Source organism: Toxorhynchites rutilus, chromosome 2 (assembly GCF_029784135.1).
Source record: "Toxorhynchites rutilus septentrionalis strain SRP chromosome 2, ASM2978413v1, whole genome shotgun sequence".
NCBI lineage: Eukaryota > Metazoa > Arthropoda > Insecta > Diptera > Culicidae > Toxorhynchites > Toxorhynchites rutilus.
In genome coordinates, this window is record NC_073745.1 from 67,554,890 (window position 1) to 67,571,358 (window position 16,469).

General features: G+C 39.5%; 1 protein-coding gene and 1 pseudogene across 3 annotated transcripts in view; one reads left to right on the plus strand and one right to left on the minus strand.

Annotated features, from left to right (window-relative positions):
- The window catches only part of LOC129764572 (GTP-binding protein Di-Ras2), a 343,955-nt gene that overhangs the window by 163,590 nt on the left and 163,896 nt on the right, over positions 1-16,469 (minus strand). The window lies entirely within an intron of this gene.
- LOC129772178 (U4 spliceosomal RNA) lies at positions 14,879-15,108 on the plus strand (annotated as a pseudogene).

Consider the following 16,469-nt stretch of genomic DNA (forward strand, 5'->3'; position numbering starts at 1 on the left):
GAGCCAAATTTGTGAAGGTTTTAGGGGGCACGAAATGTTTCTATGGTGAATAGACACTCCTCCCCTCTCTCTAAGGGGTGGCTGCCATACATAAAACACAAACGTCTGCATAACTCGAGAAATAATCAAGCAAATTTCTCAATTACATACAATACATATTCGGTATGGAAAAACAAATGTTCATTCATAATATTTATTTGTAATGTGTAATTCTTCCATCATGAAAATCTATTATTAGTTTTGCTTCTTAAATGGCGCAACACGACGTTCGTGCCGTCAACGCGAAATGGCTAAAGTTCCCTGACGAAAGATATGCTGACCAAAATGTTAGCAATGTGGAATTAGGCACTACATGGTAAATTCAATACAATCAAAACACCTCCTAAAAAGTTAAAACTGCAGTGACTGTACCGGTTTTTAACTCTGAAATTGGATCGATGAATCGACGTTAATTATTCGTTCGCTTCGATTATCGGTTGCGCAGTATTCGTTAAATTAATAATCGATTTTTGTAGATAGTATTCCATTAATCGATTAATCTAACGAGTCTGGTAATCGCTAGTTCAGACATGTACACCGTGTGAACGGAAAAACCTGAAATATCGTTTTATTCGCTTATCATACTCTGTTGGTAATTATAGTTTTGAATCCAGAATGCGGGGTCTAGAATTCATAGTTCTTTCCATTTTTATGTAAGCAATGATGGCTTGTTCATTAGACACATTAATGATTGAATGATTACTGTTTGAATAACCGATTTGAGAAATTTATAAAAAATATATTTAAAATTAGTCGTGCTGGTGCTACCTCTTGATCAGGCGGGAATATTTTCTCCTCACATGAGTACACAAGCAGAAACGAAACACCAAATGGTAAAGGTTCGTTGTAATTCAACAGAAACATCTTCCACTCGAGATCCCAAAGAAATTAATTCAGAGTCTCCCGATGTAATGGCACAGCTGTTTGCAAACTAATGAACTTTAATATTTCAAAATCTTCGTAATTAGGATCTGCTGCCGAGCATGAAGTGTGGGCCATTAGTTGGGCACACACCCGTCGGCCTTTTTGCTCGATAACAATGTCTCGCAAGCGGTGGAAATTTGTTACTATAAATCCTACTAATTAATAGAAAACAATTAACGAAAGTCTTCCGACTTAGGTAGCCTTTCTGCGAAATGGAAATGCACGTTAAAGTTGCTCTACTATGGTTGTCGGTCAATCTCGACAGCTGCTATTCGTAAGAAGTGGCGTGGCGATGGAGAAATCATAACCCGAAAGCAAGGATAAAAAATCGCAATTCCCACTACTGTGACAGTGACAGATCTGCTATCTGCGAACCAGATGAGAGATATATAATTAGAAAAATAAATATGAGTAATTACGTAACTCATCTATGTTGCTCTTTTCGCACTGCGTGTTTTTTTTTCCTTTCTCACACTACAAAAACTTCAGAGTTTCGCTTCCGATTAAATTACTATTTTCATCAAGCCCCACCACGTTTTGCGAAGGCGGATAGAGGGGAAGCGCTCCGGAGATTGGTAACCTTCGCAACGTTGTCATGCATGAATTACCATTATATGACTGACGGAGGTTTGAAATGAAATCTTTCGTTCGCGGGAGTGATTTCATACTAATTTAATTAGACAGTGTCGAGAAATGAAAGTGGCTGTGGGTGGGATACATATGATTTGATTTTCTAGAGACAGGTATGTGAGCTTTTCTATGTGAAGTTTCCATTATAGGATCATAAGCAATGTATTGGTACAGCTAGAGTATAAGCCCCACTAGTGTATTCATAAGTAAGTATAAAAATAAACATTGAGGGATTTATTTCATACATTATTTTTGTGTACAGAATAATTTTATCTTATCCTAAATAAACTGTACAACTCCACTCTGAGAGACACCATTGTTTATCGAGTGACACAGAGAAAATCCTTTTATGGTCCATTTGTCATTTGCCCTATTGCGAGCAAAAAGTATGAAGACTCTCTGGCGTCGAGTTGGGGGTTCAGGGGGTGCGGACAGCGTCCGGGTACTCGGTTTTGGGGGTGCAGAATAATTCCAAAAAAATCAACCACAAATTAAAACACATTAAAAAACACTTCGCCATTCGGCATACATCTTATACAGATAGCTTTTATGGCACTATTGAAGCTTTACAACTTCTTTGCGATCCTAGGAAGAATATGAACAGAGTTGGTTTGTCGGAAGTTTGGGTTCAAAGAAAAACTTATCACTCGTAAGAAAGGCGTCGATGGGGTCATGACATTGATGGTGTCGATTTCCGTGTTCTGTTTTTGCAAAATGAAAATGGTACTGAATTTCCGGGCGAAATAAACGTACTTTTGTAATCAAAACTATGAATAAAGCCTACAGTTTCTTAGTTTTTAACAAAGTTTTTAACAAATTTCAACAACATAGAACTCTGAATACATCTAAAGGTAAATTGCTCCACAAATACAGGTGAATTACTCTGACGTTTATTGTGCAAGGCAAGATTGCCATTTTTGCATATGACCCATTTCATGATTTTCAAAAACAATTGGGGTTTTCAGTATTTTTAGGTTTAAGAATCTGTACTTGCTTATCTAAACTTCAATGTCTATATACCATTGGATAGATAATTAAATACTTGTTTGAAGAGCCGTTGGTAGACCTAGGTTTAATTTTGAAATTTGTGAGAAACAAGGATTTGAAAAACAGGTATTTTAAAGCGCTGTCACGTCCAGAGCTGCGATTTGTCGTGAGAATCAAGTGATGGTACTCACACAAAGATAATCAACAAATTTTGTACGACGATTATCTTTGGTGACCATCTCAAAGCCAGTTCAATAGTGTGAGAAGAGTATTATCACAACACTAACACATACTTGACAGTAGAAATCCGAGCTCTTTGGTGAGTGTCCTGTTGCTGAAATGTCAGAATAGTGCGACACTCAAAAGTCTAGCTGATGGTTTGGTGTTTTGCGATATTCACAACATTCGCCTCTTTGTGTTCGTTCTTTACGGCCAGGGATGCCAGATGTGAATATACAGTTTCATTTTAAATACAATTTGAAGAATATTGTATTTTCAGGCAAGTATTTTCTTTTCATCTTTTCAGATGGCCTTAATGTTTTTAGTGGCACTTCGCCGACTCTACGTAGTATTACACGTGTCATTTGTATTAGTACTTAGTTTGTGGAATGACATGCCTTGAATATCCCCTCTATTGCGGATCCCGATCGGGTTTGAAATTAGCAAAATGATGCATTTTGAAACCCGTTCGACTTCGATTTTTTTTTACCAAATTTGTTTCTCATCGTTGCAACGATGCTAAATTTGTAGACATATTTTACTGATGTTTGATGTCCTGCCTATCCTGTTGCAGACTTATATTTTCAGTTGCAAGCTGCAGGGATATGGCATTTCTACTCTTTATTTACTCTGGAGGTGATGACATTTACTTTGACAAAGGCCAACACGAAAACAACAAGTCACCAAGTATTTTTGTATACATTATACATCAAATATTTTTGTGTACAATGGCTCTCTGGGTTGACCGCTACCGACCGCGCCAGCTATCCAAACTGGACTACCACAAAACGCAAGTTACGCATCTGATCAATCTTTGCTCCTAGGGAGACTTCCCGCATGTTCTACGGCCCTTCCAGGCCAGTAACAAAACTCGCATCATGTGTCTGCTGCGGAAACTTTACCAACCGGGCGCGGAACGGCTACGCAATGAGATAATGAATTTCACAACGCCCTCGAACCGGAAGGTGGAAATCAGGAGCATCAGCAGTAATTACCACATCGAGTTGAATTCATCGGTTGCCGTGATATATAACAGGGTGGTCGTGTCGAATTTGATCAAGCAAATTGATCCCAGTGGGTAGAGGGAATATGAGACTCGTCTTGTCCGAAGTGGATTAGCTGATCAAAGATACCCAGGATGCGCTGAGAAGAACCATTGAAAAGTATTTGTCTACGTGCAGATTGATTTTGTGCGTCAATTCTACTTCGCGGGTTATTCCCGCGGTTAGGAGTCGTTGCTTGAGTAAGAGTGCCGGCTCTATCTTAGGAGGATATTCTTAAAATTTTGTATGTAAGATTGTCATTTGTTTGTTTCTTGAATGTAACAACACTATTTGCATTTCAGCACATTCCTTCGGAGCTAACGAAAAGAATTACGCTATCCTCATGCTGGAAGCTTACAAGGTACAACTGTAACCGTTCACGGTCAACTATAAGGTGCCGTAAATCTACAGGCAAATATTCCTTCGAGAAACCGCCAATCAGATTGTCCTCGAACAAAGTCCACAGAAGCTGGAAGTGGTGACGAAACAGATATACGAACTGCTATCCGAAGGCGTTCTATCGAATGTTATAATCTGTGGATTGGTACCGAATCTGGTTAAAAATTGCGACGAGTCTGAAGACGCAAACGTTGAATTTTGCCGGGTACTATGAACACCGGATGCAGCAAGGAAGCAAACATATATTCCATCTGGAATTGTTCGTGGCGCAGTTAATGGCACGGTATAAGAAGTTTCTCAATAAAGCCTCAATGCAAGTGGATGATTTTTAAGCGATTCTTTGAGATCGCAATTTTCTTTCGTTTTATGAAAAAATAAAATTTTTGTGTTCATCACACGTTTATTAACTAAACTTCAATAGTTCTGGTAATGATTAACTCAACATAAAAAAACACGCATTGTCGGTTTTCAATCGGATCGTTTTCATGATCCGCAAAATAATTATGAAATGGTAAATTTATCAATATACTTAAATACCATTTCATTCAAAACCCATTATGCTGCACCATGTTCATTTGAAAATTATATTTAATGTAACTTTTAAAATCATTTTTTTTTATAAATCGTTTATTTTTACAGGCTCAGTTACATTAGTTTAAAGGAGCCGAATTCTTAAATGTATTTTTTAAAACTATACATATACAATTTTCCTAACACTATGGTTAGTAAGGTGGAAAACCGATTACTCGCGGTTTACTCGAGTTTAGAAGGGTTACATATTCTTTAAGGAAGGGGATGGGATATAAGGGAATTGTTACAATGTTGATGATCACACTCAATTCTTAAATCTATTCGTATATCTATTGTATATTTACATTTCAACTTATTTTATTGTTTATACCAAGGGGGGCAATCGCTCGCAATGGATGAAAAGGAGGGTATGAAGACATAGGGACAATCACACACGAAGATCGATAGTTTTAAGGAAAACATATATTTGGGTCATGTAATCAAGGTCTAACCGAGCCAACACATCTCTCACCGGCACATTGGGCTGTCTTCCTCGGGCCCGAAGGGAGTTTTCTAAATTCGATCTGGCGACAAGATACACCTCGCACGACCAAACAACATGCTCGATGTCGTGATAACCTTGACCACAGACGCAGAGATTGTTGCTGGCAAGATTGAAACGAAAGAGTAGCGCATCTAACGAACAGTGATTGGACATGAGTCGGGAGAAGGTGCGAATAAAGTCCCGACTCAAGTCCAGACTTTTGAACCACGGTTTGAGGCTAACCTTAGGGATAATCGAGTGAAACCACCGGCCCAATTCATCTACATTCCACTTTCGTTGCCAGTTAGCAATGGTATTTTTGCGGATTAAAGAATAACATTCATTGAAGGCGATTTGACGCTGATAAATTTCGCCTTCAATTGCACCTACCTTTGCTAATGAGTCAGCCCTCTCATTACCCGGAATGGAGCAATGTGAAGGGACCCAGATAAAGGTAATGACATAACAGCGTCTGGATAAAGCACTCAAAATTTCTCGTATTCTCTCAAGGAAGTACGGCGAGTGCTTTTCCGGCCTCACTGAACGGATAGCTTCGACAGAGCTCAGACTATCCGTTACAATGTAATAGTGTTCAACAGGTCGTGAGGCGACGCTGTCCAACGCCCAGTGTATTGCTGCCAATTCAGCAATATATACTGAGCAAGGATACTGAAGACTGTGTGAGGTGCTAAAAAATACGTTGAACGCTCCAAATCCTATGGACTCATTCATAGAGGACCCATCAGTAAAGTACATATTATCACAATTGATACGCCCATACTTTGCATGGAAGATCGTAGGAACGATCCCCGATAGAAGGTAATCTGGAATATCATGGATTTTCTCCTTCATGAACAGATCAAAATGTACAGAGGAATTGATGTAGTCAGGGAAACAAACACGGTTGGGAATATACGAAGAAGGATCAACCTGCATGGAGATGAATTCATGATATGAGCTCATAAATCCAGAATGAAAATTTAGCTCGCACAGTTGCTCAAAATTTCCGATCACCAATGGGTTCATAATCTTACACCAGATGAGGAACCGAAGAGATAATAAATTGAAGCGATCTTTTAGTGGGAGTACGCCTGCCAAAACCTCATGGCTCATGGTATGCGTTGAGGGCATACATCCCAACGCAATACCGAGACAAAGATACTGAATTCGCTCGAGTTTAATGAGGTGTGTTTTGGCAGCTGATTGAAAACAGAAACTGCCATACTCCATCACTGAGAGAATAGTTGTTCGATACAACATTATAAGATCTTCGGGATGGGCCCCCTTACCAGGTGCCGGTAATTGTACGGAGAAAGTTTATTCTTTGTTGACATTTTTTACTCAGATACCTAATATGGGCCCCCCAAGTACATTTGGAGTCGAACCAGACCCCAAGATACTTGAATGACATAGCATGAGTGATCGGTTTACCCAAAATTTGAAGCTTTGGTTTTGCTGGTCTATGCTTCCTAGAAAAAACCACCATCTCTGTTTTCTCCGTGGAGAATTCGATCCCTAGCCCAATGGCCCAGGTTGAAAAATTGTTCAAAGTATCTTGTAAGGGTCCTTGCAGGTCGGATTCGTTTGATCCTACGACAGACACCACCAGACATCATCTGCAAGTTGTCTTAGGCTACAATTTTGTGTAAGGCAATTGTCGATGTCGCTTACATAGAAGTTGTACAAAAGGGGGCTTAAACATGAGCCCTGGGGGAGGCCCATGTAAGAGAACCGACTTACTGCCGAATCTCCGTGAGAAAAGTTCGAATGTTTCTCACAAAGCAAGTTATATAACATATTATTCAATAGAGGCGGCAGACCCCGAGAGTGTAATTTGTCTGACAAAACCTCTATTGAAACAGAATCAAAGGCCCCCTTTATGTCCAAAAATACTGAAGCCATTTGTTTTTTTTCGGCGTAAGCCATTTGGATTTCTGAAGAAAGCAACGCAAGACAATCATTCGTCCCCTTGCCCCTGCGGAACCCATATTGTGTATCTGAGAGTAGGCCATTCGTTTCAACCCATCGATCAAGGCGAAACAAGATCATTTTCTCCAACAATTTCCGTATACAAGACAGCATTGCTATTGGGCGGTACAAATTGAAGTCGGACGCGGGCCTTCCGGGTTTTTGAATAGCTATAACTCTTACTCGTCTCTAATTATCTGGAACAATATTATGCTCCATGAACCGATTGAATAAATTCAACAAGCGATGTTTCGCCACATCAGGGAGGTTTTTCAACAAGTTGAACTTAATTCTATCCGTTTCTGGAGCCGAATTGTTACAAGAAAGGAGAGCAAGGGAGAATTCTACCATCGCAAACTCGGAATCAAGATCGCACCTATCTTGAGGTATATCTCGAACATTTTTTTGCACAGGAGCGGAATCAGGACAAACCTTCCGTGCAAAATTGAAAATCCATCGATGTGAATATTCTTCGCCTTCATTCGTTGAAGAGCGATTTCTCATGTTTCGAGTCACAGTGGCACAGCCACGAGTTTCCGAAAAGCTTTGAATGCGTTCGATTTATCCTGATAAAGCTTGGAACATTGGCTATCCCACCATGGATTGGGAGGCCTTCGACGAATAGTGGAGCCTGGGATGGGTTTCGTTTGAGCGCGAACCGCGCTGTCATAGATCAAACGAGAAATGAAGTTATACTCCTCCAATGGAGGCAAACCATCGCTGGAATTGATGGCTAGAGCAATCGCGTCCGCATATTTTTTCCAGCCAATGTGTCTTGTGAGGTCATATGCCATGTTTATAGATTCAGAAGAATTCGACCCAATGGTGATGGAAATTTTGATTGGCAAGTGATCACTACCGTTGGGGTCCTGGATTACATTCCACCTGCAATCTAACGATAGTGAATTCGAGCAAAGCGAGAGGTCAAGAGCACATGGGTTAGCAGGAGGTTTAGGAACACGTGTTGTTTCCCCAGTATTCAAAACGGCTATTGATATATTTGAATTATTGAAGCTGTTACAAAGGTCATATATCAACGATGAACGATTGTCGTCGTACTGTTCCCCCCAGGCAGTTCCGTGAGAGTTGAAGTCTCCCAAGATCAATCGTGGCTCAGGAAGAAGTGAGCACATGTCAACAAGTTGCTTGCGGCTAACCTTCCTCTGATGTTTGCATGACAAGCAACAGCTTCAATCCCTCCAATAGGTGGAAGGTCAATTCGAAAAAACAGGAAGTGGGTTATATCTATGGTATAACCGCAAGGGTGACGTAGGACTATCGTTGATTTAGAGATCATTTGTATGAAGTTGAATCTGAATTCATTCTGAATGAATGAATATTTGGAGAACTTCGAAAACAAGAGCGTTACGTTGGAGGCACAAGGTTTTATGCATCCAATATTGGATACGGAAATATCCTACTGATGGGGAAGAATAATCTTCAGAAGCTATCCTGTTGATTGCGATTGATTGAAAAACCACAAAACCAAATGTATTTGGTCACAGTGTTACATGGATAGAAAACATTCAATTAAACTCTTTCACATGAATATATTTTGAAAATTCCCAAAGGAACTGGCAGATTATTTTCAGTAACGATTAGATATTTCCACATTTTCCTCGATACTGGAAGCCCACCAGTAGTTAATGCTAACTCGATAACCACCTGTTAATAGCACTTGATTGAAACATATTTGGTCACAGTGTTACATGGATAGAAAACATTCAATTAAATTCATTCACATGAATATATTTTGAAAATTCCCAAAGGAACTGGCAGATTATTTTCAGTAACGATTAGATATTTCCACATTTTCCTCGATACTGGAAGCCCACCAGTGGTTAATGCCAACTCGATAACCACCTGTTAATAGCACTTGATTGAAACATATTTGGTCACAGTGTTACATGGATAGAAAACATTCAATTAAACTCTTTCACATGAATATATTTTGAAAATTCCCAAAGGAACTGGCAGATTATTTTCAGTAACGATTAGATATTTCCACATTTTCCTCGATACTGGAAGCCCACCAGTGGTTAATGCCAACTCGATAACCACCTGTTAATAGCACTTGATTGAAACATATTTGGTCACAGTGTAACATGGATAGAAAACATTCAATTAAACTCTTTCACATGAATATATTTTGAAAATTCCCAGAGGAACTGGCAGATTATTTTCAGTAACGATTAGTTATTTCCACATTTTCCTCGATACTGGAAGCCCACCAGTGGTTAATACCAACTCGATAACCACCTGTTAATAGCACTTGATTGAAACATATTTGGTCACAGTGTTACATGGATAGAAAACATTCAATTAAACTCTTTCACATGAATATATTTTGAAAATTCCCAAAGGAACTGGCAGATTATTTTCCAGCAATGATTAGATCTTTCCGGAACTTTCTCGATGCTGAATGGCATCCTAACGGAAAGAGTTCTGCGCGTGTATGTGTCGATCCTTCGCCGTCCACCTCCTCCAGCACGTTAGGCAACGATGTTGTCTTGTCGATGTCCTCACGAAAAATGAATGTGTCTCACCACCAGAATATCGCTTAAGTATGCTTTTTGTGTGTGATTGAATCAAGAGAAGGTGTGGTTTACAATGGCAATTTGGAAGAGGGGAATGAACTCTCTGAGCTCGGAACTTTCGGCGACTGAGCAATAATCGATTGCGGGCGCATACAATATTGGATACGGAAATATCCTACTGATGGGAAAGAATAATCTTCTGAAGCTATCCTGTTAATTGCGATTGATTGAAAAACCACAAAACCAAATGTATTTGGTCACAGTGTTACATGGATAGAAAACATTCAATTAAACTCTTTCACATGAATATATTTTGAAAATTCCCAAAGGAACTGGCAGATTATTTTCAGTAACGATTAGATATTTCCACATTTTCCTCGATACTGGAAGCCCACCAGTGGTTAATGCTAACTCGATAACCACCTGTTAATAGCACTTGATTGAAACATATTTGGTCACAGTGTTACATGGATAGAAAACATTCAATGAAACTCTTTCACATGAATATATTTTGAAAATTCCCAGAGGAACTGGCAGATTATTTTCAGTAACGATTAGTTATTTCCACATTTTCCTCGATACTGGAAGCCCACCAGTGGTTAATGCCAACTCGATAACCACCTGTTAATAGCACTTGATTGAAACATATTTGGTCACAGTGTTACATGGATAGAAAACATTCAATTAAACTCTTTCACATGAATATATTTTGAAAATTCCTAGAGGAACTGGCAGATTATTTTCAGTAACGATTAGATATTTCCACATTTTCCTCGATACTGGAAGCCCACCAGTGGTTAATGCCAACTCGATAACCACCTGTTAATAGCCGCGCGTGTATGTGTGTGTAGCGATGTCTTCCCAGGGAACCGTTTGTGGCATCCTTCTCCTCCTGATAGATTCCCTTCTGGCCTAGGGTGCACAAACAGGCTCTTGGTGACACCGTTCATCCGCGCTTTCATGATAAATAAAGAGCTTCACCGCAACAGCGACAACATGCTCCAATCGCTGTTCAATTAGAACTGAGTGGATTTCTTCTTCTTCTTCTTTTTGGCTTTAAGAGGGTTTAAACTTTTCAGTTCATTCGCCTCTACGTAACTGAGTGGATTTCCGAGCGCCGCTCGCTTATATACCGATTGGTGATTTCAATAGCCTGTTTTGAAAGCAATTTTAAGACTATTGAAACAAGTTTTTGGATCAAAAAGTAACAAGTATATAACGCGTAGACATTTTATCTTTCGAATGAAGTGTTTATCATACCATTTCGTTCAGTTGTTTAGGAGCTATTAACGCTCAAAATCTCGGTCTCCGGCGTAACGCTTTCGTTTTCGAAACTTTGATTTTACACCCCGGTATAGAAATGAAAGACGTAGTCCTACGTCAAAATGAGTGGCACTTATTGATCCCCAATAGCACCCCTCCGTATCTGTCATCACGGTCCAAGCGTATAATATTGAAATCATGGAAAGAGAGATCATCTCGCGAAGAAAGCCAAGTTTCGGACAGAGCAAAAACATCACAATTGAACTTATGAATTAAAAATTTGAATGTATCCGATTTAGGGATAAGACTACGACAATTCCACTGTAAAACAGTGATATCTCCGACCTCTCTATTTGAATTAGACATCAAGAGAGATAATCATTGCAAGGAGGGGCCATGTTTGCATCAATTGTTGCAAAATTGTCTTTAATACTGGAAGCATTGAGATGACAATGGTTCTGATGGAGTCGGAAACATTAAAACACTTGAAGATTTGATCCAAAAGGTCAGACAACTTTATAAATCCTGATTGGGAAGTTGAGCTGGACGGAAAAATAGGGACAGTTGGGGTTTTTGATGTCCCCTCGAGTGCTGGGTCGTTCGAAGGTGAACTATTGCCACGTAAGGCCAGGAGGAACCTGATTTTGCTTGTCCGCTGCACTCGATGTTTTAGGCAAGCTAACAGGGGTTATCACCGGAGGGACTTGTCCTTGAACTTTGGGAGTGGTCACATTTTTGCGCCGGGGATTCCCTTAGAAAATGAACGGTGTGCCCCCGTTAGCTGTGTCCGCTTCCATTTCGTCAACGGGCAACGTGGCGAAGGCATTTTGTGTGTTGATTGGTTGTTGTTCTTGAGCCGGTGGAGAAGCGCCCTTCAAAATTTCCGCAAAAGTGCGCTTCGAGCGTTCCTTCAAAGAGCGCTTCTGTTTATCCCAGCGACTCTTATAAGTTTCACAAGCTGAGAGCTCGTGTGGGGATCCCCCGCAATATGGACATTTATGCTCAGTCGCACTGCAGGATTTCCCCTCATGTTGCTCTCCGCAAGTGGCACAGCGCTCCTTGTTGGCGCAATAGTCTACTGTATGACCAACTGACTTGCATTTGTTGCAAGTCATGGGCTTTGGCACGAAGAGTCGCACTGGAAGCCTTAATTTATCCACCATAACGTAGTCAGGGAGGGCGGAACTAGCAAAAGTTACTCGAAACGAGTCGGACGGCGTGAATTTTTTTTCTTCCCCATTCTGGGAAACTTTTCCAAGTTGCTGGCATTCCAAAATTTTAATTTGCTTCAAAGGGAGCTGTTTAAATCTGCCATCTCCCTCTTTTATTATTTCGCTCGTCAGACCCGTTTCTGTAATCACCCCCGCAATTTCTACGTTATGGCAGGGCACATATACGCGATATTCTATTACAAAACGATTGTCGACAACAATATCGTTAGCGTGCTTCCGATTAGCCACGACAACACGCAGTGTGTTCGGTCTAACCTTTCTAATTTCGACCACGGAGGAATAATATCTTGCCAGATCTTTAGAAATTTGAATGACATTTAGAGATTTTCCTTTTGGTTTGGGCCGGAAGAAAACAACCCATGGGCCAGATCCAGGTGAATCTTCTGGATAGACCTTGACACGAGGAGAGGAAACAACTGAGGGGGAGGACGAGGTCGATTGTTGAGCGGGATCAGGAACAGTAGGGCTGGGAGGCAAGTTCGGGAGTTTATCGGAAGCAGGAGCAGGAGATTGAAGGGGTGAAGTGGAAAGGTTTGCAAATTTTCTTGAGGGGGGCTTGTTTAGTTGGCTTAACTCTCCCTTTAAAGAGACATCCGAGGGGGGAACGCGTTTAAGCGACTTTCCAGCTCCCGTTGATATGGAGGGGTAGACAGTGGATTCAATCTCCATGTCAACGGTTCCTTCTTCATCTGCCATTTAAAGTGGAAGATGAATTGTTGAAAGAATTGTTGGAAGTTGGAAGATGTACACTTTTTAGTTAATTTTTCATTTTTTTTTTTTTTGTTTTTTTCTTTCTTAACCTAATAAAATTATTTATACTTATTATGCACACCACACCAGTGCGGATAATCTCCAACGCGTATCAATCCTTCGGTGGAGCTGAACCGGTGTATAGCACCACAGTACGATAATGGTGACGATGACGAGAGGCGATAAATTCACCAGCACATAGCACACAGCGCCCGCGCTGTAGGCCTTCCTCCTGCTTGTTGTGTCCGCTTCAATGCAATCCAGTTACAATCTAGGGAATCCCGTTATTGTGCACAATCACTTGACCAGCCACGAGAATAACGGTATCACTTCAACGATACACGATAACGAAATATATGCCTCCGGCGGCTTCGAACTTAGGAAGACGAATGGAACAACATTTGAAGAACAGGTAATTTTGAACAGAAAAAATTGCATGTTAGTGCAATAAAAATGTTATGTATAATTTTCATGATGTGGTCTTTTTTCTATCTTCCGTAAAAAATAATGAAATGATAAATTTATGAATTTACTTAAAAACCATTTCATTCGAAAATCATTACCCTGCACCATGTTTATTTTAAAATTATATTCAATGTAACTTTTAAAATTATAACATCATATATTTTTTTATTATAAATGTCTGTACGTTTTGATTACAAGGAATAAATATTCGCTCGATTAATCGAATACTGAAATTGCTTAATCGATAATCGAATAAACGAAAAATTTATACATCTCTACCTATAGAGAACGTGAAAAGGACGGTGTACACGGAAAAATCGAAGAATAAGCCGCAACTGTGGGAAAGTATCCAAACTTGTTGGTGCGCCATCCCGGTCACCACGTGCCAGAAGCTGGTGGAATCCAAGTCGAACCGGGTGCGTGAAGTGATGTGTAACAAAAGTTACACGACCAAGTACTAACCCTAGAAGCTTTTCGAATTTTTATTGTTTTGACGTAAGACTACGTCTTTCATTCCTATACTGGGGTGTAAGTTCAAAGTTTGGAAAACGAAAGCGTTACGCCGGAGCAACGAGATTTTAAGCGTTAATACCTCCTAAACAACTGAACGAAATGGTATGATAAACACTTCATCCGAATGTCTACGCGTTATATGCTTGCTACTTTTTGATCCAAAAACTTGTTTCAATAGTCTTAAAATTGCTTTCAAATCAGGCTATTGAAATCACACCAATCGGTATATAAGCGAGTGCCGCTCGAAAATCCACTCAGTTATGTTTGCGTAACGATTGAGGTAGGATCGCTGGAATGAATGGATGTTTCCCTAACACCGACTTCAAAACCATGGAGGCAGGGGAAATTGTCATTGCAAAATATTATAGATACAAACTGCGGGTACTTTTGTACTCGCTTGCGTTTTTGCAAATTGGAATGTTTCACTAACACAGACTTCAAAACCAATGAACCATCGGCATTGCAAAATAGATTCAAACAGCGAGTACTTTTGTATTTTCATGCATTTCTGGCGAACAGAATGAGTTTCCCTAACACAGACTTCAAAACCCTGGAGCCAGGGGATATCGGCATTGCAAAATACATGCAAGGTGCGGGAACTTTTGTACCAGCATGCATTTCTGTCGAATGGAATCAGTTTACCTAACACAGACTTCAAAACCATTGAGCATGGGGCAATCGGCTTTGGAAAATAGATGCAAGCAGCGGGTACTTTTGTACTCGCTTGCGTTTCTGTAAATTGAAATCTTTCCCTAACACAGACTTCAAAACTATGGAACCTGGGGAAATTGGCATTGTAAATGTTTCATTCGTTCACTAGTTTAATCAATAATTTAATCAATACATACAAAAGATAGCTCTGCGCAGCGGAGATATCGTACCCAATGAGGAAAATCCGAGGTGCGATTATTGCTAATTGAAAAAACACAAATTATTACTGAGCCAACGGCAGTCCTACGTCAAGCTTGCGGTTATATAATAGGTAAAACCCACCCATAGTTTCATAAGTTTCAAGACCGGTCTTAATTTTTGTCGCGTCATTTTGGTTGTTAAGTATGCTTAAAACGCATTTTTCAACGAATGACTATTGTTTTAACTACAGATGTTATTTTTTTTTTGAACAATGTAAATAAATTATTATAAATAGATTGAAGCACTGGGTTGGACATTTTTTTCTCAAAGTTTTGTCACTTTCTTTTTTTTTTGCTTGAGCAGTGGCCTTAATGTTTTGTCCGACACAGTATGTACAAATTTTCAGAACAATTGTAGAAGACCGAGCAGCGGCCGGCTGATTTGGAGTGGAATTGCTCAATATAAACATTAGGGTGGCAATGGATGTTTGGAAAAAAAATCATCATCGAATTCCAAAAACCAACCATGTAAATTTGTTTATTGACCCAAAAAAATGACCTGTGCAAAGTTTCAGCTCTATCGGACATGATTTAGGGGTGCCTCAAAACGCTCAAAGTTTTGATTTTTTGATCATCGAAAATCTTCCAAGGGGAGAGTAAAGAAAATTTTAAAAATCGAAAAGAAAAATTCGATTCCAAATGACTTAAAAATGCATGAAACGTCAAGATCTGCTGTCATCTCGAAAAAAAAATTTGGTCGAAAATCAACCTTTTGGGATTTAGTCTGAGAGACAATGAAGGTATTCCAAAGTCTGAGAGGCAATGAAGGTATTCCAGGCTTCCAAAGTTCCAAAAATCGATTTTCGGTCAAATTTTTTTTTCGAGATAACACCAGATCTCGACATTTTATGCATTTTTAAGTCATTTGGAATCGAAAAAAAAATCGATTTTCCAAATTTCCTTTACTCTCCCATTGTAAGATCAAAAAATCAAAATTTTGATCGCTTTGAGGCAACCCTAAATCATGTTCGATTGAGCTGAAACTTTGCAAATGTCATTTTTTTGGACCAATAAACAAAATGAACATGATCGGTTTTTGAACTTTGACATGACCATTTTCGCTGCCACTCTAATAAGCATTCTATGTTCAACAAGAATGAAAGTATTTTTTAATTAAAATACTTTTACTAATAGCTTCCCAGTGTATGGTATCTTTCAGAACAAGTGGGTATATGCAGTGGTATTGGTCATTTTATGGACTGTTATGTTGTCTTTTTGTCGAATTTATGCTTGTAACAAACACAACACCTTTATGTAGGGTCTCGCTAAGATTGAGTTGGCAGAATAATTTGGTAATGACACTTGGTTTTGTACAGCTAATTTTGAGGCGTAATACATTACATTATGAAGCACCAAAAATTCCGAGTCATGGAATATAGAAACGACCCTTCTACTAATGTTAGGTTGGTGAAACGACGCTCAAAATTGGATAATACAACCAACGCTGTGACCATAATTTACGTCTGCACAACCATCCTTGACGTTTGTTACCACTTGTGAACTTTGCTACGGAAAAGACACTCATCACCATTAAT